Raw genomic sequence first — 26,982 nt, 5'->3', positions numbered from 1 at the left:
TGCACTGTGTAACAGCACAAATAATACTAATCAAAACTAACAACACCCCACCCACTCACTCACCTTAAAGAAAATCATCATTATACTTTTTATTTATGAGAAAGAGGAAGGCCATAAAATCAGGGGATAACAAATTTCACTAACAATATATACCAAATCTAGTCCCAAAAAGAGATGTCTCAGAAGGTAGAGTGTATGAATACCTTACCCCGACCTTAACGGTAGAGAGGTTGGTTTTGGTAGACCCTCCTTTGGATATGAGACTCTAATATTTACTGAATTATCCATTACTCACTCATTTTTTCTTGATTTCTATATGCACTCATGAAATACCCTAGGTTTTTGGCCCTTAGAAAATTTCCTAGATTTTGGGTCTCTAAATAGGATATGACTAGGGGAAATGACCCATGCACTGGAAGTCGAGTGGTAGGGTTTAGTCATATGCTGACCAATGTTGGTTGGTGGGTTAGATTTAGATTATGGAATAGATACGACTTAGGTGGTATGAGTTGTATTGGTGGATACGATTTGTTTGGTTACTTCATTTAATCTTATACTTGGTAGACTAAGTTGGATCTAAGTACGAGTGGCTCACCATGAGTCGTAAGCCAGGGTATAATTCATACCATGGACTCATATGGTAGGCATTATTCAATCCTCTTTAAATTCTATTATTCCAGGGGTAAAGGTAAATAGTACACATCGTATGCTTTGGTTATGACTTTGTTTGGGGTGAGTCATTCCTTGGACAGTGTTGGGTTCAATGGGGAAACCTTAGGTATGAGTAGTGGGTTGTAACGCCCTGATTTTTTGAACCAGAATGCTACATGGTGCTCATGGCCCTGAGGGACCACAATCTAACCCATGACTATATTCTATACCTGTACACTGCATAATATATGAATATAAATGCAGAAACATGAACTAAAAGGCCATAAGGTTCAATACTGAACATAATCTTAATAATAACAATGTTTGAATAAAGTGGTATCACAATACCAAAACAAAACCAAAATACTAAAGTTTGAATCTAGTCTGAAAGCCTCTACTGTTTGAATAATCTGAATAAGGAGCTGATGGGACATGTCCCCAACTAACTCCAACTAATAAACTAATCAATGAGAAGATAGAGAAATAATCATTTCCTTGAAGGATGAGGACTCACTTCTAACTCTGACTGCTAAAATCTGCAATGCTACTGCTGCTTTGGAACTCGTGCCTCTAAACCTATGGCATAAAATAAAATACTATAGAGTGAGTACGACAATACGTCTGAATGTACTGAGTATACGAGTGAGGTAGGCAAAATACAAAGGGTTTATATGCATGAACAATGCAGACTGATATGAACGTGAGAATACATACATGCATAAGTAACTAAAACTGAACTCGTGGTGGTACTGACTACAGAGTTTGAATACTAACAACATGAGTTTACTAATACTGAGATACTGAATAGATAAATGACTATTTCTAATAGTTCGAATTATGAAGAACTAATCTGATTGACTGTGTCTAACAGTCCTGAAACTGAATACTGATAACGTAAGCTATGATGATTGATCTAACTAATATAACTGTGATGATTGGACTAATCGATGTAACTGATACTAAGCGACTGTATCTGACAGTCTAAATCTTCTAATAATGATTAAGAGTGACTAAGCTTGAGATCAGGCCTAACTAATGGGCAATCTCTGGAACTAATATTGAGAATACTCAACTGAATCTGATGCTGAGATCAAGCCTATCTGATGGGTGACCTCTGTAAGTACTGATACTAAATAACTTTATGTTAGACCAATCCTATCTAGTGGGTGGTCTATGAATCTGTGGAACTATCTGAGTTCCTTACTGAGATTAATGACTATATCTGACAGTCCTGATTTTTGAGTTCTACTCTGAAGACTGATACTAAAATTGTAACTGTGAGAGTTCTCACTTAACCGACATACCCTGAGTCTGAACTAGTGGGGTCCAACCTATAACCTTAGCTGGAAGGATGTCAATACTGTGCCATAGGTAAATACCTCTCTGGTCAAGCCTATCTGACGGGTGACCCTCGTAGGAAGTCAAGCCTAAGGCAGTATAATAGTCAAGCCTCTCTAACGGATGATAAATCTTTTTCTAACGGGTGACTCCTATATCCTGCGAGGGCAACGCAGTTCTGGATTTTAGGGATTGCTCCTAACGACTCGCCTCTCTAATGGGGAGCCTCCATCCCTGCACTCGCTCGATGCTAGCTCCTACTCCCAACTGAAAGACTCTGAACTGATTCTTAGAACTTGGACTTGAACTGAAATGAAGCTGTAGCTAAGTTTCTTACTTGACTGAGCTGACTTAGATATGCTACTACTGCTTTGGAACTCGTGCCTCTAAACCTATGGCATAAAATAAAACACCATAGCATAAATGCATCAGAACATCTAAATGTGCTGAGTATATGAGTGAGGTAGGCTAAATGCAAAAGGTTTATATACACGAACAATGCTGACTGATATGAACATGAGAATACATACATCCATAAGTAACTATGATTGAACTCATGGTGATACTGACTACTGAGTCTGAATGCTGACTACATAAGTTTACTAATACTAAGATACTGAATAAATGAACGAAAATTTCTGGCAGTTTAAATTATAAAGAACTGGTCTGATTGACTGTGTCTAACAGTCCTGAAATAGAATACTGATAACGTAAGCTATAATGACTAATCTAACTGATATTACTATGATGATCGTCCTAACTGATGAAACTGATACTGAGCGACTGTATCTAACAGTCTAAATCTTCTAATAATGATTAAGAGTGACTAAGCTTGAGATAAGGCCTAACTAATGGGTGATATCTAGAACTGATATTGAGAATACTCAACTGAATCTAAGAATGAGATCAAGATTATCTGATGGGTGACCTCTATAAGTACTGATACTAAATAACTTTATGTTGGACCAAGAATATCTAGCGGGTAGTCTATGAATCTGTGGAACTATCTGAGTTCTTTATTGAGATTAATGACTGTATCTGACAGTCCTAATTTCTAAGTTCTACTCTGAAGACTGATACTAAAACTGTAACTATGGGAGTTCTCACTTAATCGACATGCCCCGAGTCTGAACTAGTGGGGTCCAATCTCTAACCCCAGCTAGAAGGGTGTTAATATTGTGCCATGGTTAAAGACCTCTCTGGTCAAGCCTATCTGACGGTTGACACTCGTAGGAAGTCAAGCCTAAGGTAGTATAATAGTCAAGCCTCTTTAACGAATGACAAGCCTTTTTCTGATGGGTGACTCCTACATCCTACGCTGGCTACGTAGTTTTGGAGTTCAGGGATTGCTCCTAACGACTCTGCCTCTCTGCAGGGAGCCATCATCCCTGCACTCACTTGGTGCTAGCTCCTACTCCCAACTGAAAGACTCTGAACTAATTCTTAGAACTTATACTCGAAATGAACTGAAGTTGTTGCTGAGTTTCTTACTTGAGTGAGCTGACTGAGTTTACTTGGTTCTTTTATCTGATAGAATACTACTGAATCTATTATCTAACAGAATAATACCAAGTTTTGAATTGATTTCTTAAATACTACTGAGATCTGAGCTAAGCACTGAACTGAAGCTGGAATAATAACGATACTTAGATTACTTAGATTTCTTAAGTTCTATAACTGTCTAAGAGTTCTGAATTCTATAACTGACTACTGATCATGGCATGACTAAATTATCTTAAGACTGACTCAGCTTTAGGTACACAGCTATATTTTTCGGGTACAAGTACCCCTAAGACTCGATGGAAGAAAGCTGACACACATGATTCTTCTTGATTATATGAATAACATCCACGATTCATAATACCATAAGTAGGGGATTTCATACTACACATGGTTCTCAACACCTTATACATAAAAGGGAATACATATAACATGGGTATATTTGCATACCTTAATATCATGGGCATTCCTTATCACAACAAAAACTCATAACAACAACACACATCAATAACATGGAATTCATGTGGAAACATAAGGAATAGAACATGGACTTGTCATTTAAGCACTATTAAGTCATAAAAACATGGATTCTATCATTCTTGCCATTTTATCAAACACCTTACATGCACAACTTTGGGCATAGGTGCACTTATCAATTTGACAATCTTAATCCATCAAAAATTCTTGGATTTCATAGGTGCACTTATCAATTTGACAATCTTAATCCATCAAAAACTCTTGGATTTCAACTAACCTACTCACATGCTACATGAAAAACACATCAATATGCAACCTTGAATCCAAACAACAATCATCAACATAAATATAGTCATAACACAATAAGGAAATCACAATTTATAATTTAAAACATGATTCTTGAGCTCCGTGGATGAAAGGGATCCATGGATAAACACTACACATACCTTAGATAGGAAACTTAGATGATTTGCTAGAGAGTTCTTAGATTGGGAATCTAAATTCTTGATTAACTTGGAAAAAGGGCTTGAATCTTGCTTTTGGGAGATAATTTTAATAGAAACCCTAATCTTGTGGTTGAAAGTGTATGAGAGGATTTTTGAGATGTTTAACTAAAGAAAAATAAGAGAAAATTACGTCCCTTGAGGTTATAAGTCGTGGGAGGTTAAGTAAAAGACCAAATACCCTTACAAGACCACTTCCCAATTGCTGAAAATCTTGGCTAACGACCAAGGTTAAAATATCATCAGATTTGTGATAAGTCGTCACAAATGTCGTCACTTGGGAGCTGGTTTCTGCCTAAGGCTGACAATATTCGTGATAAGTCATCACACTTGTGATAAGTTATCATGAATGTCATCATTCAATTTTCCTGGTCGACATGCTGTAGTAAAATGGGTATAACATTTTGCTCCGGCATTGGGTTTTGGAAAAATTAGTATAGTTTGAAAGATAATTCAAAGAGATTTCATTTGACATATAGTATTTCCTCTAATTCGATATATATAAGTAGTTATGGTTGATTAAAGTTGACCTAAGTTGTGACGCTCAATAAAACTGGAACGATAGGAAAGCTTTCAACTTGTCCTAGAGTTAGTGGACCTCTATGATCTTAATTCACACTAAAATAGATTTCCACACTACATAATTGATTAACACACTAAATTTACATAGGATTCGAGTCTTTTGGAACATCTACGTATATGAATAATGGATTTTCATTCTAGTCTAAAATGTGGGGTGTTACATGGATACCACTCATATATGGGATATGATTCATATGGGTCAGTCATACCATATGTCATGAATTTTATGTAATTTAAGTGAGGGAAATTTATACATTTGCCCACTTAACCAAATAAGGCCCCACGACTTTTATCTCACTTGAGAGGCTATTTTTCCTATTATTCTATTCTTTAACACTTAGAAAAAAACACTCTAATATTATCCAAAGTTATTAGGAAAAGGAAGCTAGGGTTTCATCGTAAGGATTAATTTTGGACTTGTGTTGCTGATTTCTCTCCATCATCTTCTTGGTTGAAGGCATGTTCTCTTCCCTCATTGTCAGTTTCAACTAAAGGCATGGTTTTATACAATGTTTTCATGGTTTGATTATTGTATGGTTTTGTGTTTTCAAATATAATTTCTAGGGTTTTGGTTATAAATACTTTGGTATGGTTTTTTCTTATTTTAATTATGTTTTTATATGCTTTAATGGTCGTTTTGGATATTGGTTGCATGGGAATGGTTATTTGGTAATTGCCTTTGGTTTTGAAAATACTATGCCCCAAATATGTTTGATAAAATGCTTATAAGAATGTTTTCACTAAATTGTTGGATTTTTAATGGAAGTTATGCATTTTTGAAACTTGGTAATGGAACTCAAAATGGTTAAATAGTTTGTAATGGTTAAAATAGAATGGCTTTGGGTTTAACAATCATTCTTGTTGGGTATAATGTATTCCCCCAAGTCATCATAATAACTGAACACTTGTAGGGTACATGGGACTCCCTCAAGTTAATTAGATAATGTGATCTATGGGTATATCGGAATCCCTTGATCTCAAAAAGGTTTGGTTTCCTTGATCTGAAAAAGGTTTGGCTAAGGACAATACTTGCAAGTTATAGTCGGTATGATGATACCATTATGTATAGCCTCAGTTAATACCAATGGTTTGGTTGGTTGGAAATTATTTTAATTGGTCAATAATGGCGGGGTGTGATAGCAAATCATGAAAGTGGGAGTTTAATGAATGAACACTGGAAACTCATGTTTACTGACATGAGAGGTAGGTCATAGCGATCTCATATGATACTATAACGTATATGAGAATCCTTTAAGTACACTATACATATGTATCATGGACGGTAAGGGTACTTAGGAACCCCCTACTCTAATGGTATCTATGGTTCGTGCAGCTACACTCATTAGGGCCCATTCAGGTAGTTACACTAGACCTATATATCCATGGGTGGTTAATGATGATTAAGCTACACATACCTAGGTAAATGGTTTTAAATGTATGCTAAACCTGATTCCCTTTCGTGGTATGGTTATATATATGTATGATTTGTTTGCATGTTGTTGGTTTACATGGTTTTGGTAAATGACATTATTTTATCCTTATCTCGAGTTCATGCTAGCATTCACCTGCTGACCCATCTTTGAGCGGTTGTATCCCTATGCGATATTGGAACCGACCTTTCTACTCCTCCTGTATAGTGATCGAACTTCAAGATCAACTATTGGATTTAAGTGGTGAGCTTCTATCTTTCCAAAAGGATCTAATTCATGGATGTTATTTCATACTTTGGTTTATTTATGGATATTGGTTTTGTCCATGGTTGGGGCTATATCCCAATTGGATATTGGTTAATATTTGGTTGGAGGATTTTGTGGAACTACTATGGGTTGGCATGGGCGGGATCAGTATTGGTGTCAGCCTTAGTATTGGCATTGGTATTGGGGATGATACCGATTGACTGTATTATTTGTTGTTCCATCCTTTTATGTTATGTTATGGAACTTGGCTTGGTTATGGTTTTGGATTATGGTTTGGTTTGGTATTGGTTAACGATTGGATAATGAATGGATAGACTCGTTTGGGTGGTCACAGTCATAGACCTATCCCAGAGTCTTAGACACTGCAATGATGCTATCTTGTTATATGTTCAAAATTCATCCGACTCAGGGTATGCACTGGACGAGTTGAGTTAGGTATTAAGGGTGGTCCCTGGTCCTAGTTAGACTTGGGATGCCCAATATGATAAAGCCTTCACCGGGTCGTGTCAAGTTGGTATCAGAGCTTTAGGTTCATGGTTAATTGGGAGTCCACAAAGCCATGTCTAGTAGAGTCTCTTTAAGGGGTGTGTAGCGCACCACACTCATAAGAGAGAGGCTACAAGGCATTTAGGAATGTTTCACTTTCTTGGTATTCTATTTTTAAGCTTGGAGTGAAGTCCTAGAATTTCCTCTAATCCTTGTTTGTTCTCTTTTCCGATCATGCCTCAAAGATCTGAAGCACAAGGATATTCTTCTGTCATATCTGGGGATGATGTTGATGGGGTATACCCTACACCTGGAGTTCACACTTGATCTCAGGGTCCTATCCCTAATTGTTCTGTCATTTCCTCAGTTGCTACTAGTCCTCCTCAAAGTGAGGTGACTAATATAGAATTTTTCCAATCAATTTATATTATTACTCAGTTGGTTGCTGCTCTAGCTGAGTGGGATGCATCTGGTGTTTAATCTACTGGGGCCACAAGGGTTGGTCAATTTATGAATGATATGAGACGTAAACACGAATTCAGAACCCACACAAAAACAAGGAAAACACTAAAAACAAAGAAACAAGATAAAAAATAAAGGGATAGATAGATTGACTCAATGAGATAAAGTGAGGACAGCCTAAGGGTATATCAAACCCGAAGACCTTCCTATAGAAATATCACAAGCACCAACCTTTTACGAGGACCTCACGAGAATGGACCCGAGCAACCCATGTTTCTCATATTCAATGTAAATCCCAACAAGTTACCACTAAACACTCTCAAGTGTATTTCAATTCATCATTAATCAACTACCTAAAAATGAAATTAAACTAGCTATTTACAGCCATGGGCTATTTATTACACAATGGGCCCAAAAGTGACCCTAAAAGCTATTGGGCCCAAAAGTGACCCAAAGCTCTAAAACATCAAAATGGACGCCCATACTCTCTCGAAGCCTAAGCTATCATCCAAATGCAGTGTCACCTATTCCTTTCTTGAAGGATATAACCAAATATAGCTTCTTTCCAAACAATCCCCCATTCATGTATTTGACCTCCTAGAACGATCAAGTCTTAAATCCATAGATGTGATCCTTAAAGAATTAATCCCAAAGAAGTGGAGCCTATTGATCTTGTATCATCCCCCCTTTATTGAAGAGGATTCGTTATCCAATCCAACTCCTTTATCAACTTGTCCTTTTGACCTTTCAAGTTTGGAATTCTTTGGTAAGAATTCTGTTAGACTTTTAAGCTTATTTTCATATGGAATTCTCCTTGCATCCTTTTTCGATATTGTTTGTTCATGAACCTGCACAAATGAAGGTTGGAATTAGTCTTTTTAATTTGGAATTGGGTTGGTTGAATAATGTCTTCGAGAACATGGTTTGCAGTGGGTTGGGTAGAGGGAACATGTTCGTGAGGTGGAATCAGATGTGGTCTTTGAAAATTGGGTGTTTGTTGGTGGAATTGTGGTGATTAGGGTACATTTGATGGGTTTTGGGTAGTAAGACATGTCACCTTTTCCATGATCCCTTTCAAGCGTGACCCATCCTCTTTCTAACTATTCAATTCTTATCGTCAATCCATGATGGTTTCCCATATGGTTTCCAATGTTGCACCACCCATAGTTCTTTATCACATTTGAGAAAAGGGACGAAACAACAATTGATGATTCTCTTGGAGGTAAAATACTCAACTCAACAAAGAAATAAACAACAAAAATCACACAAAGAAATTAGGACATAAAAGAAAAACAAACAAGAACTAATTGAACAACTAAGTAGATTACGGTTTAGTTGTTAATTAGTTTCAAGAATCAAAGATATGAAAGGAGTCATTAAGCTATGAAATCAATGGTTTTGAACCTAATTTGTTTTAGTTTTGAAGTTTATAAGGTGTTCAAGAGAATTAGGGATGTGTTGGATATCTGTTAGGGCTGCCTAGACGCACCTTAGACGCATACCAAATGTGGGTGGACTTTTTTGAGGTGTGGGAGAAGGTTGGGTGCAGGTTGAGGGTATGATGGATGCATGAGGGTGTTACCTTACTGGTTGGACCTGCTTTGGATGTGTGGAATCATCTCAAACTCAAGTCCAAGGCAGTCCAAACGCAAGTCAGCCACCAGCTCACTTAAAAGTACTATTTTTGTCCTCTTGTGGTCCCCCTTTGTCCTCTTTTTTGGAATATTCTTTTTGATATTCAAAAATGTTCTTGTAAAAACACTTTTTTACACTTTTTTCTTAAATTTTAAGGATCAAACAACCACTTTTTGAAAAGAATTGAAGATAAATATTTCAATCTTCCTCAAGAATACCAAAATTTCAAAATTCTCTGTCTCTTAAATCGTTGATTGGAATGCCACAAAATTTTTGACCAAGGATATTTTCAACCTTATAAAAACATTCTAACCATCAATTTACTCAGATTCTCAACCAAAAATTCCAAAGTTTAACTCCACCTTCAATCTTCAAACTTGAGCTTCTCAACAATGGTAAACCCTCTGATTCACCTCTGATTGAGCTCAAATTCAAGGTTTAGACTCTAATGGTGTTAGGAAATAAGAATATAACACCAAAAAACAATAAAAACAATGAAATAAAATACTAAAATTTGACCTAAAGATAAAAACGTGAATAGTAATTTTTTTTTGAAATTTTAGGGCAATATTCAGTCATCAACTAGTGCACCTGCACGCAGACCTCCTGGTGATCAGTGGTTCCAATTGAGTAACTGAACACAAATTTAGGGTACTTAGTCTTAGGGGAGTATGACTTAGCCTTTTACATCACACCCTCACTTTAGATCGTGTGTAAAGAATCACACGAGGAAGTATTATTTTGAGAGTAGGTTATGATACACTTGCGGCCAATCAGGAAAGTTACAGAGAGATTGTTTCTAGGCTAAAGGAAGTCTTGGGGGAACTAAGGCCCCAGCTACTTCTTCAGCCCTCTAGTTAAGGGTATTGCTTCTAGTTTAAGCAGGGTTCATAACTGTCTTTATGCTTTAGCTATAAGCCAGGACTCAAAGGCCTTGGCCTAACATTGTTACGTGTATGCTATGAATTTTCACCCATGATGTTTATGTGATACTTGATCCCGGGTATACTCTATCTTATATAACTTCTTTTATGGCTATGAGTTTTGGTTTGTCCATGAAAATATCTGTGAACCCTTCTTAGTCTCAACCATGGTTGTTAAGTCTATTATTGTTAAAAGAATTTAAAAAAATTGTATAGTCATTGCTCTTTATCAAAAACTATGGTAGACCTTGTAGAGCTTGACATGGTGGACTTTGATGCGATTAGGGATGGATTGTCTATATTTTGGTTATGCTATGCTAGATTGTATAACTAAAAGAGTTACATTAAGTTTTTCTAATGAACCCATTATAGAATGGGAGGGAAATTCCTTGGCACTCAAGGGGAAATTTATATATTATCTTAGGGCTTGTAGGCTTATATCCAAGGTTATTTGTATCATCTTGTTTAGGTTAAATATTCTTGCACTAAAAGTCCTTCTCCCCAGTTGGTCCCAGTAGTTAACAAATTCCTAGAAGCCTTTCCTGATGACCTCCCTAGGATACCTCCATATAGAGAGGTAGACTTTAGTATTGACCTGTTGCTAGGCACTCAACCTTTTTCCATTTTGTTGTATTAAATGGATCTTGTGGAAATGAAAGAATTTAAAGATAATTTAAAGGACCTTATTGATATAGGTTTTATTCATCCTAGTGTCTCTCCATGGGTTACTCTCTTACTCTTCATGTGAAAGAAATATGGTTCCCTCTGCATGTGTATATACTACCGACAGTTGAATAAAGTCACTATTAAGAACAAGTACTCTTTCCCAAGAATTAATGATCTTTTCAACCAGCTTCAGGGAGCCAGGTGTTTCTCTAAGATGGACCTTATTTGGGTTATCATTAGTTAAATGTTAAGGAGGCTAACCTTTCTAAAACAACTTTCCAAACACGATATGGACATTACAAATTTCTAGTCATATCCTTTGGACTGACTAATGCACCTGCAGCTTTTATGGATCTTATAAATAGGGTGTTTCAACAATTCTTGGATCTGTTTATCATAGTTTTCATTAATGATGTTTTGGTTTACTCCAAGATTAAGCAGGATTATGCCAATCACCTTCAAATTATACTTTATGCCCTTAAGGACCAGGAGTTGTATGATAAATTTTCTAAGTGTGAATTCTGGCTTAGTGCAGTAACTTTTCTAGGTCATATTGATCTAGTGAAGGGATTAAGGTTCATCCCTAAAAGTTTGAAGTTGTAAGAAAATGGCCAAGACCCACGACTCCAATTGACATTCAAATCTTTTTAGGTCTAGAGAGATATTACTGGAGGTTCGTCGAAAGTGTTTCATCTATAGATGCTTCACTTACTAGATTAACACAATAGAAAGTGAAGTTCTTGTGGTATGAAGATTGTGAAAGTAGTTTTGAGAGGCTAAAGGATTTGTTTTTTACTCTTTTCAAGGGTACAAAGGGATTCGTTGTATATTATAATGCATCCTGGAGGACTTTATTGTGTACCTATGCAACAAGGTAAGGTAGTGGATTATGCATCTAGGAATCTTAAAGTCCAATAAAGGAACTACCCCACCCATGACTTAAAGTTGGCTTTTGTGGTGTTCACACTTAAGATCGGATGCCATTATCTTTATACAGTGAATATCAACATTTTTACTAATCATAAGAGCTTACAGTACATGTTCACTCAGAAAGAGTTGAACCTCAGGCAGAGGTGGTGGCTTGAGCTATTGAAGGATTATGATATGAGTTTGTCTTATCATCCAGGTAAAGCTAATGTGCTTGTCGATGCTCTTAGCAGGTTGTCCATGGTAAGTTTTTCTCATATTGAGGAAGGAAAAAAGAGTTTGGTTAAATATATTCATTAACTTAATAATTTAGGAGTCAAACTCTTAGATTTCAAAAATAGAGGATTGTTCATTCGAGAGGTGGCTAAATTATTCTTGTGTGCGATGTTAAGGAAAAGCAATCCAGTGATCCATATTGATGCAAATTAAAAAATATATTATCCAATAAGAGGTATGGCTTTTAAGATTGGTGGAGATAGAATTTTGAGGTACCAAGGGAGGTTGTGTGTTTAGGATGTTAATGGGTTTTGAGAAATAATTTTGACTGAAGCACATGTTTTGAGCAAGTATGTAGTCCATCCCTATTCCACTAAATAGTATCATAACCTAAAGGAGTTATATTGGTGGAATAACATGAAAAGAGATGTAGCTAAATTTGTAGCTAAGTTCGTAAATTATCTACAAGTAAGGTTAAGCACTTGAGGGAGGGTGGTACCTCTCCAGATATAGCCTTGCCTAAGTTGAAATGGGAGATGATCAATATGGACTTCGTTACTGATCTTCCACAGTCCCAAAATCAATACGATTCCATTTGGGTCATTGTAGATAGAATGACCTAATTCTCTCACTTTTTTGTCTATGCGGACTAACTATTTGAGGGAGGATTATGTGAAGTTGTTCATTCAGAAGATAATCAGTTGCATAGAGCCCTAGTATCCATTATATTTGATCAAGGTACACAGTTCTCTTATCAATTTTGGCAATCTTTCAGAGAGGTATGGGTACCCAAGTGAACCTTAGCACAGTTTTTCACCCTCAGATGAATTGCCAGGTGGAATGTACAATTCAAACTTAAGAGGTCATGCTATGGGCCTGCCTATTGATTTTAAATCTAGCTAGGTAGATCGCTTACCTCTAATAGAATTCGCCTATAATAATAGTTATCACTCTAGTATCTAAATAGCCTATTTTAAAGCTCTTTATGGTAGGAGCTCTAAATTAGTGATAGGTTGGTATGAAGTGGGTGAAACCCAATCATTCAGACCTGATCTTATATATCAAATAATGGAAAAGGTAAACATTATTAGGTAGAGTCTTAGGACTTCCCAAAGTCGCCAAAAGTTTTATGCCAACGTGAGGAGAAGGGAGTTAGATTTTGAGGTTGATAACTGGATACTTCTAAAAGTATCCCCTATGAAGGGAGCCATGAGATTTGGGAAGAAAGGAAAGCTCAATCCTCACTATATAGGTCCTTATCTAATTATAAGAAGGATTTTTAGTGTTGCATATGAGTTAGATTTTCCAAAAAACTTGGCTTTTGTTCATTCTATCTTTTATGTGTCTATGCTTAAGAAATGTGTTAAAGACTATTCTTTCATTCTACCGATTGAGGAAATTGGTGTAAAGGATTCTTTGTCATATGAAGAGGTACCCATAGCAATATTCGACCAGTAAGTTTAAATGTTGGGAAGCAAGGAGATATCTTCGTTTAAAGTGTTGTAGAGAAATAAAAAGATAGAAGAAGCTGCTTGGGAATCAAAGGATGATATGTGTTCAAGGTATCCATCACTTTTCAAATGATCAGATGACATTATAGAAGGTATTAATCCCATCTTACCATTCTATTTCACGTAAGTCTTTTAATCGTACTTAGTATTTTCCTAGTCATCATTCGGGGATGAATGATCCCAGGGGGATAATGTAACACTCTGAACTTTTTTATGCTTGATTAGAGGATCAAATGATCCCATAATACCCTTATATCGAAGGTAAACCCCTTTAGGATGGGTATGACTAGGTTGGGGGCATTTCTAGGCATAGAAAGAACCTGTGCGATGCAAAAGGAGCACCACATGGCAGGCTTGTATTATAAGGTACATTATGATAGTCTACTGCCTTGTACATATGGAGGTCCCAAAACCATGGAGGGGATGGATTATGATAAGGGTCACATCGCATGGCCTCCCTCTCATGATATAGATCATGGTGGTTTGTGCACAATCATGTAAAGACTCTGATCTCTCATAACATAGATCATGGGGGTTTGTGTACAATCATGTAAAGACTCTGATCCTTGCTGCAAACTCAGATTGGGGGCTTAGATGATGAGTTAATAGCAGACCCATATAGCCCATGGGTATAATGTATGTTAGGGTACCACCTAGCCCAAGACTAAATCAAAGAGTTTTGTCTACGTTTGCATAATATTGACTACAATTGTTACTTTATTTATGCCCATGTGGTTTGATATCTATCATGTTAACTATTTTCCAAATGCTCTTGTCTATGTTATATGAAATATATGTTATTTTTGGGTTGTTTCTACATACTAATACATTCCAAGTACTGACTGTCCTCGGGCAACTGCATTGTCTCATAATGTAGGTTTTGAGGCTTGGTCATGTGGTCCAGTGTAGTAGTAGATTTCTATCAGAGTTCATAGTCGATTAGCCTCCCTTGTTTGGAAGGCAATTTCTTATATGTTCAATTTCTTTCAACTTCTTAGTCCTACTAGGGGCCTTGTCCCAGTTAAGATAGAATAAGTCATCAGTTTAGGTTTTGTACCAATAGATTTGGATTTTTGTTTTAGTATGAGATGATATAATAAATATGAATATGAGACTTCCTATGTTTTATTTTTATTTCCTCTTTACATGTGAATTATGCTTATGATAGTATGCTAAGAGGTCTCTTAAGCCTTAGGTTCGGGGTGCCTTTTGTATCCAGGGGCTTGGCTCAGGTCATGATAATTTCCCTAGGGTGATTTAGGAAGTGCTGAGAATCAACTTGTTCCCACTCTCTCAGACAGTCAAAGTGAATTCAGAGTTAAGGGAACTACCTTGTGGGTCCATCACTAATTGTAATGAGTTAGGAAAATAGTTCTGGGACCGATTCTTCACGGCTTCGAGAATTCTATAATTGAAGGATGAGATTATAATTTCAGGCAGTTGTATTCCAAAAAATTTTACGAGACATGGTTGAGGTTCAATAAGAAGTTGATATTGGTTCCAAATAACAAAATTTCAGGGAGGAATTTACTTGAGATATCCATAGGGCCTTGAATATCAATACTAAAGTTATTGTTGATACTATTACTAAAGGGACTTTTATGATCCTTCATTAGGATTTAGCTATAGAAATCTTAGATTGGGTCTCTAATACCAATCGAGAATGGCATACTCGGGAGGCATAAAGAGGAGTAAGTACCTATACTATTGATACTTCCAGTTAGTAGAGAATTATAGATGATACGGCAGCTATAGAGGTTGCACAGTTGAGGATGTAGATTGGGTTAATGAACAAGTAATTTGAAATGATAAATTTGGAAAAGATGAATGTTGTGGGTGCACATGGTAAATCCCCTAGGTAGAGTGATTTTGATATTAAGGAGGAAGCCAAGTAATTGGATCGAGAGATAGCAGGTTTTCGAGCCATGGGCCAAGGGTCCAATCCAGACTCTTGGAATTCGAGGCAAGGGAATCAAGGTTGGATCTATTATGGGGATAGATATAGGGATTGGAGCAGAGAAAGAGATGGTGAATGAAGGAAAAAAGATGACTATAAGGAGAAAAATGGTACATACGTTCCACCAGGGAACCTTGATACTGATTCAAGGATGGAAGCATTGCTGACTAAGTTGCTTAAGGGTCCAGAGAATCAAGAGATATGACTTAAGGAGATTAAGGTAGATATTTTGGGACTGAGCTAGAAAATAGAAATGCATGCTACCGCGATTAAGCAGCTTAAGCAGCAGTTTAGTCAAATGTTGGCTACTTTGAATCAACGTCAATCAGGCACTCTTTCGAGAAATACTATACATAATATGAAGAACGAATGTCAGTTTTTAGACATCACCACTCGAAGTGGGAAGGAGACTGTTTATCCCCCTATGCCTGTAGTTGATGAGGTTTAGGGCGATGTAGTAGATATCGATGATGCACTCGAAGCAGAATTTGAAAAGTTGGTAACTGATTTGTCATAGTTTTATGTAACTTTTGATGCTTAAAACTAGAAAATTTGAAAGTACTTAGGTCCATTTTGTCATATATGATGTGTTTTTCTGTGTTTATTTTGCATGAAACCAGGTTTTAGAGCTTAAAAGAAGAAAAATAGTTCAAGTGTGCAGAAGGACTTATTTACAGGCCCGCTTATGGGTCATAAGTGCCACTTACGGCCACCATAAGTAGCCTCATAGGTATAAGAGGAGGCATGTTCTGAGAGGCTGAAAGATGAAGTTTGTTCAGACATTAATGAGGGGCCACTTATGGACCATAAGTGCCACTTACGACTACCATAAGTGGACACGTAAGTATCAGAGGGGGAATATATGAGAACCTAAAGTTTTGAGTGTTGTATGATAGCTACGAAGGGACTACTTTTTCTTCGTAGGTGTCCTTCCTGCAGTATGAAGATTTTCTGACACTTATGACCCATTTAGAGGCCCATAAGTACCACTTACGGCTCGTAAGTAGGTCCGTAAGTGGTCACCAACCTAGTTTTCCTTATTCATTTTGGTTTGGATTTTTAGTGCTTTGATGTATTTATAAAAAACCTTTTGATGTTCTTGTATTATTCTATGCACTCTTTATATTCACAAATATATATTGATTCTAAGATTCGACTTTTGATCTTTGTATCCCTTGTTCTTAATTATTTGGTTGATTATTAATTTATGAATCTGGATTTTCTTCTTAAATTATTGTAAGAATAATCTTATGCTTTCTTTTGTGAATTCCATGGATATTCTTGTACATATGAGAGGTTGAACCACCTAACTAAGGTTGTGGGAACTCTGGTAGAATAACGAAGTGAAGTAAGTGTAAGGTCCTTCTGAATTAGTATTTATACATGTATTATGATCTTTTTTTATTTGTTTTCTTTCATAACTATTGCAAAGGTTAAGAACTTGCATGTATTTGAGAACACCTTTACAAGAGTGGCTGAGATTAGGAAAAGAAGATTACAATAGAAATTCATAGATCCCAACCCTTGTCTAATTAACTTGACACCTAAAAGAAGATAGTTAATTTGGGATCAAAGACAAGGGTTAGTAAAGCTACACTCTGAGACTCATAAAGTGAAGAGTAAAATTCACCAAAGGCATTTACAAGACAGTTAGTAATACATATCTTGTCAAATTCTGCATGCAGAACATTGAGATAGTTAGATTAAGCATGATAATTCTACAAAGTTAGGAATCCAGGGGGAACACAGTCCTACTATTCATCTCAGATTGACTTCAACCAAAGAGACCAAGACTTGTTACTAATTGATACAGTTCTCACCAAATCCACCCATTTACTTTCCTACATTTTTCGACTCCTTCAGAAAAATTGCAAGAGATATTCAGCCTACTCCTTGTGGGTTTGACCCCATCCTTTGTTGGGTTACTATACAGTGATCATGTTGTGCTTTATTTGGTGGTGTAGCTTGGGAGACATCAAATTTTAGTGTTGTTTCTAGGGAATTTAATTACTGATTGACTAATTAAAGTAGTTGAGGTTGTTGGGTTTTACTTTTCTATTTTTAGGGGTGTTCTCCGGTGTTATCCCAGTACTAGGAGTCAACGTACTCCCTTGATCCCATTTGATCTAGAGCTTAAAAGAACCCAATGACGGAATCATAGGATTTTGGAACACGATCATGAAGATCATCATGAGTTGCCTTAAGATAATCCACTTGAGTTAAATCATCTACCTCTGCTTGGTGCTCCAGAGACAACTACACAAACCACTGTGTTGTTACTAGCTGAAGTGAATACGAGAAGGAATGCGGCTACCCATCTTGTAGCTCAAAAAGAGAGACAGATCAGGAAGAAAAGCATCGAGCAGAACTTGATAGAGGTAGAAGATATAGGGTTCAAATTCCCCTAACTTGTTAGTATTTGCATGCATATGATGAACTAGAGGATGACTTAGGGTATATTAAGCCTATCGATACAGGAGCCATCATTCCTCCTGAACTGCCCCAAAGGGTGAAGTTTGATATTACAAGTCCTATGATTCAGCTACTCAATCTCAAAGGTGTGTTTGTTGGTTTGCGAATTGATGATGCAAATATGCACATCATGAATTTTGTGGGGATTTGCACTTCACATAATTTACCTGGGGTGAGTCAGGAAACTTTTAGAATCGGGTTTTTCCCATTCTCTCTAACTGGTGAAATAACATTCTGGATAGGGGAACTACTTCAAAGGTCCATTACTAATTGGAATGACTTGCAAAAATAGTTCTTAGATTGATTCTTCTCACCTTCTAGGATGTTGTAGTTGAAGGATGAGATTTATAATTTTAGGAAATTGTAGTCAAAACCACTGTATGAAGCATGATTGAGGTTGATGTCTACAAAATTATACCTCAAAAAATATACAATGCAGTCGCTGCCAAATTATAAACCAACTAGGTTAGGGTCGATCCTGTAGGTAATAGGTCGAACTCATATCTCAAACTTGTTAAAGTATCCAAAAGTGTGGAAAAGTAAATGGGGGTTTGGGGTAATCAGTAAAAAGTAACAACTTGTGAATATTTTGGTTGTAAACACTTTAAAACGAACACTAGGGCTGTGTTCCCCCTATCTTTCTAATTCTATAAGTTTCTCATCTCAATCCAACTATCTCACTGCCACACATGCTAGATCAAAAAAGATAGGTATAACCAACTATCTTGTGGACTCTTAGGTAAATCTCATCCTTTGCCTTGTAAGTATCAAAGTGTCGTCGTATTAACCCTTATTTTTTATCCTAGTTTAACTATCACCTTGTAGATCTAAGGTACTGGACGAGGGTTCACAACCTTAAATCACTATCGTAATCCCTTTTTCCCAATATCAATCTCTCTTGTGAAGACAATATCGAATACAAGCAAGTTCTTAGAGTTGGCCACCACTAAGATGACAGATAAACTGAAGAAGATCACAATACACATGTAAACGATGATCTAGCTGAATTTCACTATTCTCCTACTTTGTTATTATCCCAGGGTTCCCACAACTCTAGTTAAGAGAATTACCCGCTCATAGTTGCAAAACAATCCATAGATTTTAATAAAGAAATCATTAAATTAGTCTCACAACAATGGAGAATAAAACTCAAAGTCTCGAATTAATTACAAAACCAAAAATCAAGAACAAGAGAATTCCAAGATCAAAAGTTAATCTTGAAATCCAAATATATTTTTAAGAGTATAAAGTATGTAACTTAATACAAGAGTATCTCAAGGGTATTTATAGTTTCTCAAATAACAAAGAAAACCTAACCAAAACTAAATAGGAAAACTAAGTCGGAAGTAGTCACGCCTCTGGTAACGAGTCGTCTGGACTGACGGTGACTTATTAGCTACTACCATTGCCCTCTTCTAAACTCAATGGTAATGGCTTGTTGTCAGACCTAACACATCATTTCCTGCAAATAGTTGTCACTCCAATGAATTTTCAACTTTAATTACTTTTTCTCCCTACTCAACACGACTCCTTAATACAAGTCGTTGTCACTCCTAATGACTCGTAGTCTTCATATGTTTCCACTGGGACCTCAAATTGCCAACCTTAAGGACTTTAGATTCTTTGATCAGAACAACTCACACCATGACTTGTTATAACTCCTAACGATTCATGGTTAGCCTTAATTTCAATCTCCAATCAGCAACCCTCACTGGACTCATCACAACTTGGGTTACGAGTCGTTAAGTGTCTAAACAACTCATAGTATAGTCAGCACTTTGACTCTTTTAGTGCATTTTCATCTAATTTTGTTCCACTCTACTTCCAACCTAATTAACCTACAACACACATAAAATGCACATCATATCTAACAAAAAGGCCTAAGTATATGCATGTTTTCACCATTTTAAACATCAAAAGTGCTATGTAACCATGGTACATCAACACCCTCGACTTAGAAATTTTGGATGTCCTTAGACAACACAAATAAAACAAAACAACACAATGATGCTTAACTTAGAAATCCCTAAGATAACTATGGAAGTCAATTCCAATTTAAGCACCAAAATGTTACCCCCTCTAATATTAACCTTTTCAAAACCAACTATGTGTATTACAGCAGCACAATAATATGATACAAAGGAATCAAGATATGGAATTACATTAGTAACAAACAATCAAACATATATACAAGTTACACTACCAAAATAAGTAAGTAGCTAGCAACACAACAGATGTACCCTTACAATAAAAAAGTCCCAATCACTTAATAGAATCATGCATGGTAATGCAGGGACAACTATGAGACACTCACACTCACGAAGATGTTCCAAAAATATGCACACAATACCATAGGATTGCCCTTATTTCTTTACCTTAGTTTCCAAACAGTTGGGTTTGAATCACTATAGAACTTTACTCAGCTTGTAATGTAGGCTTTGGGGCTAGAATGGTACATATGGAAATTTAGTGACTAAGCCTCCTTGGCACTACACTTACATTAGGGGGTTCCATTTATTAACCAATTTTCTTTTATTCCACCCGTATTTCTCCCTTTTTATTATTATTAACCAATTTTCTTTTATTCCACCCTTATTTCTTCCTTTTTATTATTTTATAAATCATTCTGGTTGGGTATGTGTTTTTTTTTATTCTTCTTTTTCTTTTTTTCAATCTTTCTTTTCTTTTTGCTTTTCTACCACACCTAGCCCTACTTTCTTTTCTCTCGTTTACCCTACTTCATACCACTTAAGATCATGCACCCCTATGATAGCCACCCTCAACTTAGGCAATTTACCTGAGTTAAGTTACACAATGTCCAAAGATGACCAAGGCCAAAATAGATTCATTGTAATATAAATGGGAAGGTAATAGGTGAAATAAGAAAAATAGCTTATGAGGCATAATATCAGGATCAAGGGATACTTATTCATATTTGGGAGGTCATTTTAGGATTACAGTGGACTAATTTCAAGAGCGGCCTATGATTATTTCCTAATTGACTATCCTACCACCTAGGCAAGACTAATCGGGAAAGCTCTAGATTCAGCACATAAAGGGAACTAAGTAGCATCTCACACGCATATGGAAAAGGGTTGCATCATCATATACTACCTATCCATTTCATGCAAATGTTATCTTTGAATATTTTATCCCTGATCCTAATGCCTATAACGAGATCCATAATGGTCATACATACATGGGCATCACATAGTTTTAAAACTAATTTTTCAAAGAGGTATCATTTTTCGAAAAAACAGTTATTCAAAACAAAAAACATCAACTGCCTTAGGTACTCATTTTCTCCTAGTTAAACATAAAAACACATAAAACAACATGAAACAAAACATATCACAACATAATTTTCCTAGACATGTCGATTCTTCAATCAAACTACGGTCAATGGGAAAAAAAGCACAGCAACCAAAACTCACAACAGTTGTGATACACATTCATGCCCAACAAAAAAACTATGCACTGTGGACAGGGCGTGACTACAATTTAAAGTAAAAGGAAGAAAAACATACCTGGTAGCATTAGGCCCTATCTCATGATGTCTTAGCATGGCGAGCCTCAGAATAGGCCTTGCTCTCCTCAGCAGTAGTCTCGATAGTGGTTGGGATGCTCAAATCAATAGTGGCACTGATGGTGGTCGGTGCTCTTAATGGTTCCTTTGGGGTTAGAGCAGTGCTCCTACTTAAGTCAGTCAAATCTGCAGCCATCTCGCAATAACTCGAGAGCTATCAGCTTTTATCAACATCTCAAAGACCCTTGCTTAGTAGTCCCACACAGAATCAACACTAGCCACCTTGGCCATCTCAATATTACTTCTCTTACACCTCTTTCTTTTTTTTTGGTCTTGGACCACCGGCTTCCCCAGCAGTTTTTTCCTTTCTTATGCCCTAAATATCCAGCACCTCCTCCTCGGGAATCTCCTCAATAATGGGCATTGTAGGAAAGGGTATGGCATGCATATCTTCTATAGCATCTCAGAGCACGGCCAACTTCTCATGTACACCCGCCAGATCTGGAGACTAAAATTTCTCTAACTTCTAGCAGATCTATCATTCAAACCCATCAAATCAGGTCGACATGCCACTCATCTCACTTTGGATCTCTCTCTTGATTCCATGGTTGAATTCCTTCCTTGATATTCTTTACTTTTTTCTCCATGGTGCTCAATCTTTTAAGAACCTTCATCAAGAATGTCTGTGGGACTAAAGCATAGCCAGCGGGAAGATGAATTGGAAGTAAATGGTCTTGTCATAGGAGGTAGAGTCGAGGTTTGAAAAGGACCCATAGTATCTATCAAGGACTGAGGCTCGAAGTAGGCAGTCTCAGCAGGGGTGTGCCTAATATCGTTGAACCCTAAAGTATCAATACCATGCCTTATGGCCTAAAATACCACCCAAAGTAAAGTGGCCCTTATTCTTATTGCCTTAGAGATGGGATTAACAGCATCTTATTAAACCCAAATCTATAGTTCTTCATACCTGGAGGAACTAATCAACTCTAGGGATCTTTGTCACTCCCTCATCTAAGTATATCTATATTAGTAAGCATGGGAATACCAGGGTTGTTTCTCTGCTCACCACCTGATCGTGGATCTCTCTCACTATAAACTTGGCTACATCAATCTCATAGCCTTTTATGATGCCTAAAATCAAGGAGGCTTGGTCCAGACTCAGTAAACCATCCCCAATTATGGGAATCAATCTATGAAGAACAAGCATTCATCAAACCTTTGCCAAAAAATTCAAACTGCCCTTCCTAATCAATGACGAAGAGCCAACACCACCAGCCACCCAAGGAGCCTCTTCCTGCTCCGTACCAATAATTTTGGCCATCCACCAAAAATGAGTCAATTTATCCTCTAAACCAAATCTCTTTGTATTCACTTTCTACATCCCATCCATGTAGTAGTCAATCTCAGTGGTATTTGTTGGCAGTTGCAAATCTGGCCCCTAAAAGAATCTAAATATGGTTTGTGTAGAGATGTCAACCAGAACACCTCTAATCATCAAACTCAGCAATGGGTCACCACCCATCAACTATCGCCCCAGTAGATATGACTACTTCAGCTCTATCTGATAAGCAACATAAAACTCTCAAACCAACAATAGTCTATACTATTCTGAAGCTCTGGTCATCCACTCAAAATGGTATTACCCAAATTGAGCCTCAAATTCAGGCATCTCAGACATGCCTATAGTTCTTAGCTTGGGCTCTAAATAGAACCCTTCTTTTTTATCACTAAGTGTCAGGGGTGATGTCACTATCTCTCTTATATAACTCATGCATCCCAGGGTACCCCCACCGATTAATGATAGACACTGAGGCAGGCTCTATTGATAGTGATGCAGCTGGTGGTGGAGGAAGTGGTATCTATACTGGGCTATCACTCGACTCTCTTTCCGCATCCTCCTCATCCTCTGATACATCACTCTTAGATTTCTCATTTTCCCAAATTCCTAATTCATCTTCTCTCCCAAAAACCCTAAGCTCCCAATCTAAATTTTCATGAAGGGTCAAAGACTATAATTTCTTCTCAATGTTTTCTCACCAATTTCATCGTCAAGGTTATGGGAAACGAATCTAACTCAAGTAAATCTTCATATAAATTTCAAGATAGAGTTCAAAGCTTCAATTTTAATGATTCAAGCTTTTTCCAAATTTCTTCCATCAAAAAGGCATACTGAACACTCATTTACTTTAATTGTCATTATTTTGCATTATTACTTATTAATCATATATTTTAATGGTTGTTTAAAAGATGGGGTTGAGGGATTTGGTTGTCACATAATTATATTGTTTTCCACTTGTCTTAATGATTTTTTATCTGTAATTGATGGTTTGTAAACTGAAGTGTGACTTACGAAAAGGGTAAGTTTATCATTTTTATTTCATAACGGTTATGGGTTTTTGCATGATAAAGATATGAGCCTCAACCCCTTTTGAAGTTTAGTTTTCAAGTAAGAATTTCATGATGTTTATTTCATAGGTTAAAGGATGTGTGATATAAAAATGAGAACAAGGTTTAATGATTTTTTAAATGCCCTTGGGGGCCACGGTAATAAATTTTAAATTGAAATTTTAAGTCTAAATATTTTATTGGGTATGGCATGGAATAATATGAATGGCTTGCAAGTCTTGGTATGATGATACCAATGTGGAAATGTCTTAACGAAAGACTCCATGATTAAAGATTTACAAAATGTTTTAATTGGGCATTAATGAAATTGTGTAGCTTTACCGAGAAGGTGTAGTCCTTGTGACAAACAATCGAAACCAAGTTTGCCGACGTTGGGAGGTTTTTTCCTGAATGAAGGATGACCGTTGTATGCTTGCTTCACGCAGTAGTATACAGTTATTTTAGGGAGGCTATCATCTATTGGTGACTTTAGCCTAAACCCCAGTCCATGCGGCTAATATGGATTGGGGCCCAGCTGGTTGAGGGTACCGGACCCATATAGCCCGTGGGTTACTAGAGGTCAATGAAAAGCTACATAGTTTAGGACTAAATTTTAAATGATCATGTCTTTACGTTCCTTGTCCCTTGTCCCTTACTTTACTATTATTATGGATGATGAATATGTGTTTATGATTGATTTTGGTAAAAGAATGGTTTATTCTTTCCCTGGGTTGGATGCTAATACTTGTCGTACTGACCGTTCCCGGATGTTACATCATTTCATGATGTAGGTTCGTAGGCATTTTTCATGGTTTTGTGAAGTATTAGAGCTTTCATATTCTCTCTTTGACAACTAGTGATATGTGGTGATCCCTCCATCATCCAAAAGGCATTTGCACTTTTCACATATGTTTCTATACTGGTATTTCTTGGTTTTATGGTATAGTTGGAGCCATAAAGTTAGAGGCTTTGTAGAAGGTGTGGGTTGTTTTGGATTTTGTTTGTAAGACATGGATATTACTTTATTAAAAATGTTGAATTTCTTCTTACATGGACTTGTTTTCGCATCTTCAATTACTACTATGCTAATGATATAACGGTAAGGGGTCATCTCGGACCTTCATTGGTTTGGGATGACTGTCACGACTAGGGTGACGGTTTGGGTCGTGACAATTTCAGAAGTGAGACTGACTTCTATCATTAAAATGTTCATGCACCCCAAGCTTTCCCCACCCCGCAGAGCACATATACACATTCAAAGTCAACCTCATGCCCGCCCAAAAAAGATGCATTTGTTGTATACTGGGAGGATCTTGTATCACATTAAGCCAAGTACCAGAAAATAAAATTGGCAATAGGTTAAAACACCATTAAAAGGTGTACTAGAAATCACATTTACCTGAGAAATATAAAGGAATATTTAGCTCGAGTGTTGCAAATGTTCCCTTAAATAGGTAATGTTTGATAAACTGACAAGCAATTCAAACTCTCGAGCCCTAGAGCTATATCTAGTTACAAGCTAGGCTCCTTCAAGAAGGAAAGGGGCATCAACAGTACCTAGTAATCAACTAAATGATCAATGAACAATCAACTTTGCCTTAGTCCCAATTTCTTGGACTGGCTATATTTATTTATTTTTAACACTTTTTTTTAATTGGGGGTAGGGGAAGGGGAATGGGGGAGGGAATTACAATGTGGGGAATTGAACCCTCACCAACAAGGTGGAAGTTCAGGTAACTAACCAACTAAGCTACTAAGATTCCCCTTGAATTGGCTATATGAATCCTTTGAATCTATTTTGTTCTATTTAAGATCATCCTCGAACCCTTTGAGCTTTTACTATTCAGAAAGTTCATCATAGTTAGACTAATTTGAAGTGATTATATTGAAATTAAAAAAAAAGGAACAAAAGGGGTAAGAACAGATTCAAACCAAATCAAATAACAATAGAAACAAATATTTTTTTCCCTCAAAAAAGATCTATACTATTTTTTGATCAATCTAAACTAAAAGATCAATCTTTTTTTTATCAATCTAAACTAGAAGATTGCAAAAGATCAATCCTTGATCAATATGAACAAAAAGATCAATATATTTTTTCCTCACAAAAGTTCAGAAACAAATAACTCACATTATACTCGGTTCCAACAAATGAAAAGACGAAGGTTGTGTTGGGTTCGAAATCGAGAGATGCGGAACCTAATAGTTTGCAAACTAATATGGTGATAATTCAGATGACAACGAAAAATAAATATTAAAAATATATTATTAATATAGTTTGGTCAAACGACCTACATATTAAAAATAATTTTGAAAAAATTTAAAATTTATTGAAAAAAGCATAAAACATGTTGGAGAAATTTCCCCTTAAACAAGACTTTTGATGACTACATTGTGGATGCTATTGTGTTACGATATAAGAAAGGGTCTTTTCTATTTATAGATGTCCAAAACATTTCCTCTAATAAAGAAGTTAACCAAATATGGAAAAAGAATTATATTTTTCTTTTAAGAATAAGTAAAAGTATTTATGGTTACTTTTATTTTTCTTACAAGAAAAATAAAACTTAATTTTTGTAAGAAAATCAGGGCAAAAACCCAAACAAATCTCCCATTTTTTGCTTAATTTTCTGTAAAATATTATTGATCCTCCTTTTTCTTGTGTATAATCTTCATTCTTCACCAATTCTTCTTATATCACTGTTGTTTCGCATGCTTTAAAAATTGAACGCTTGATTTTCTGCAAAATATTATTGATCCTCTATCTTCTTGTGTATAATCTTCGTTCTTCACATATTCTTCACATATCACTGTTGCTTGACATACTTTAAAAATTGAGTCTCTTTAGGTTAAAATATATCAGCTCTTTTCAAGTTAAAAATATTGGAGCCCTTTTGCAAGGTTAAAAGTGAGCTTTATTTTCAAATATGTGACAGCGGGATTATTGAAATATGATTGACAATTGTCTCCACATGTCGTTAGACAGAATCGTCATTATCGCCAAAGTAATTACAACTTGATTTTGAAACCGCTTTGAACCTGTTTAATCTCGTTGCGCCAAACTTTTG

Source organism: Capsicum annuum, chromosome 9 (genome assembly GCF_002878395.1).
Source record: "Capsicum annuum cultivar UCD-10X-F1 chromosome 9, UCD10Xv1.1, whole genome shotgun sequence".
NCBI classification, from domain to species: domain Eukaryota; kingdom Viridiplantae; phylum Streptophyta; class Magnoliopsida; order Solanales; family Solanaceae; genus Capsicum; species Capsicum annuum.
This window is presented reverse-complemented; position numbering follows the sequence as displayed.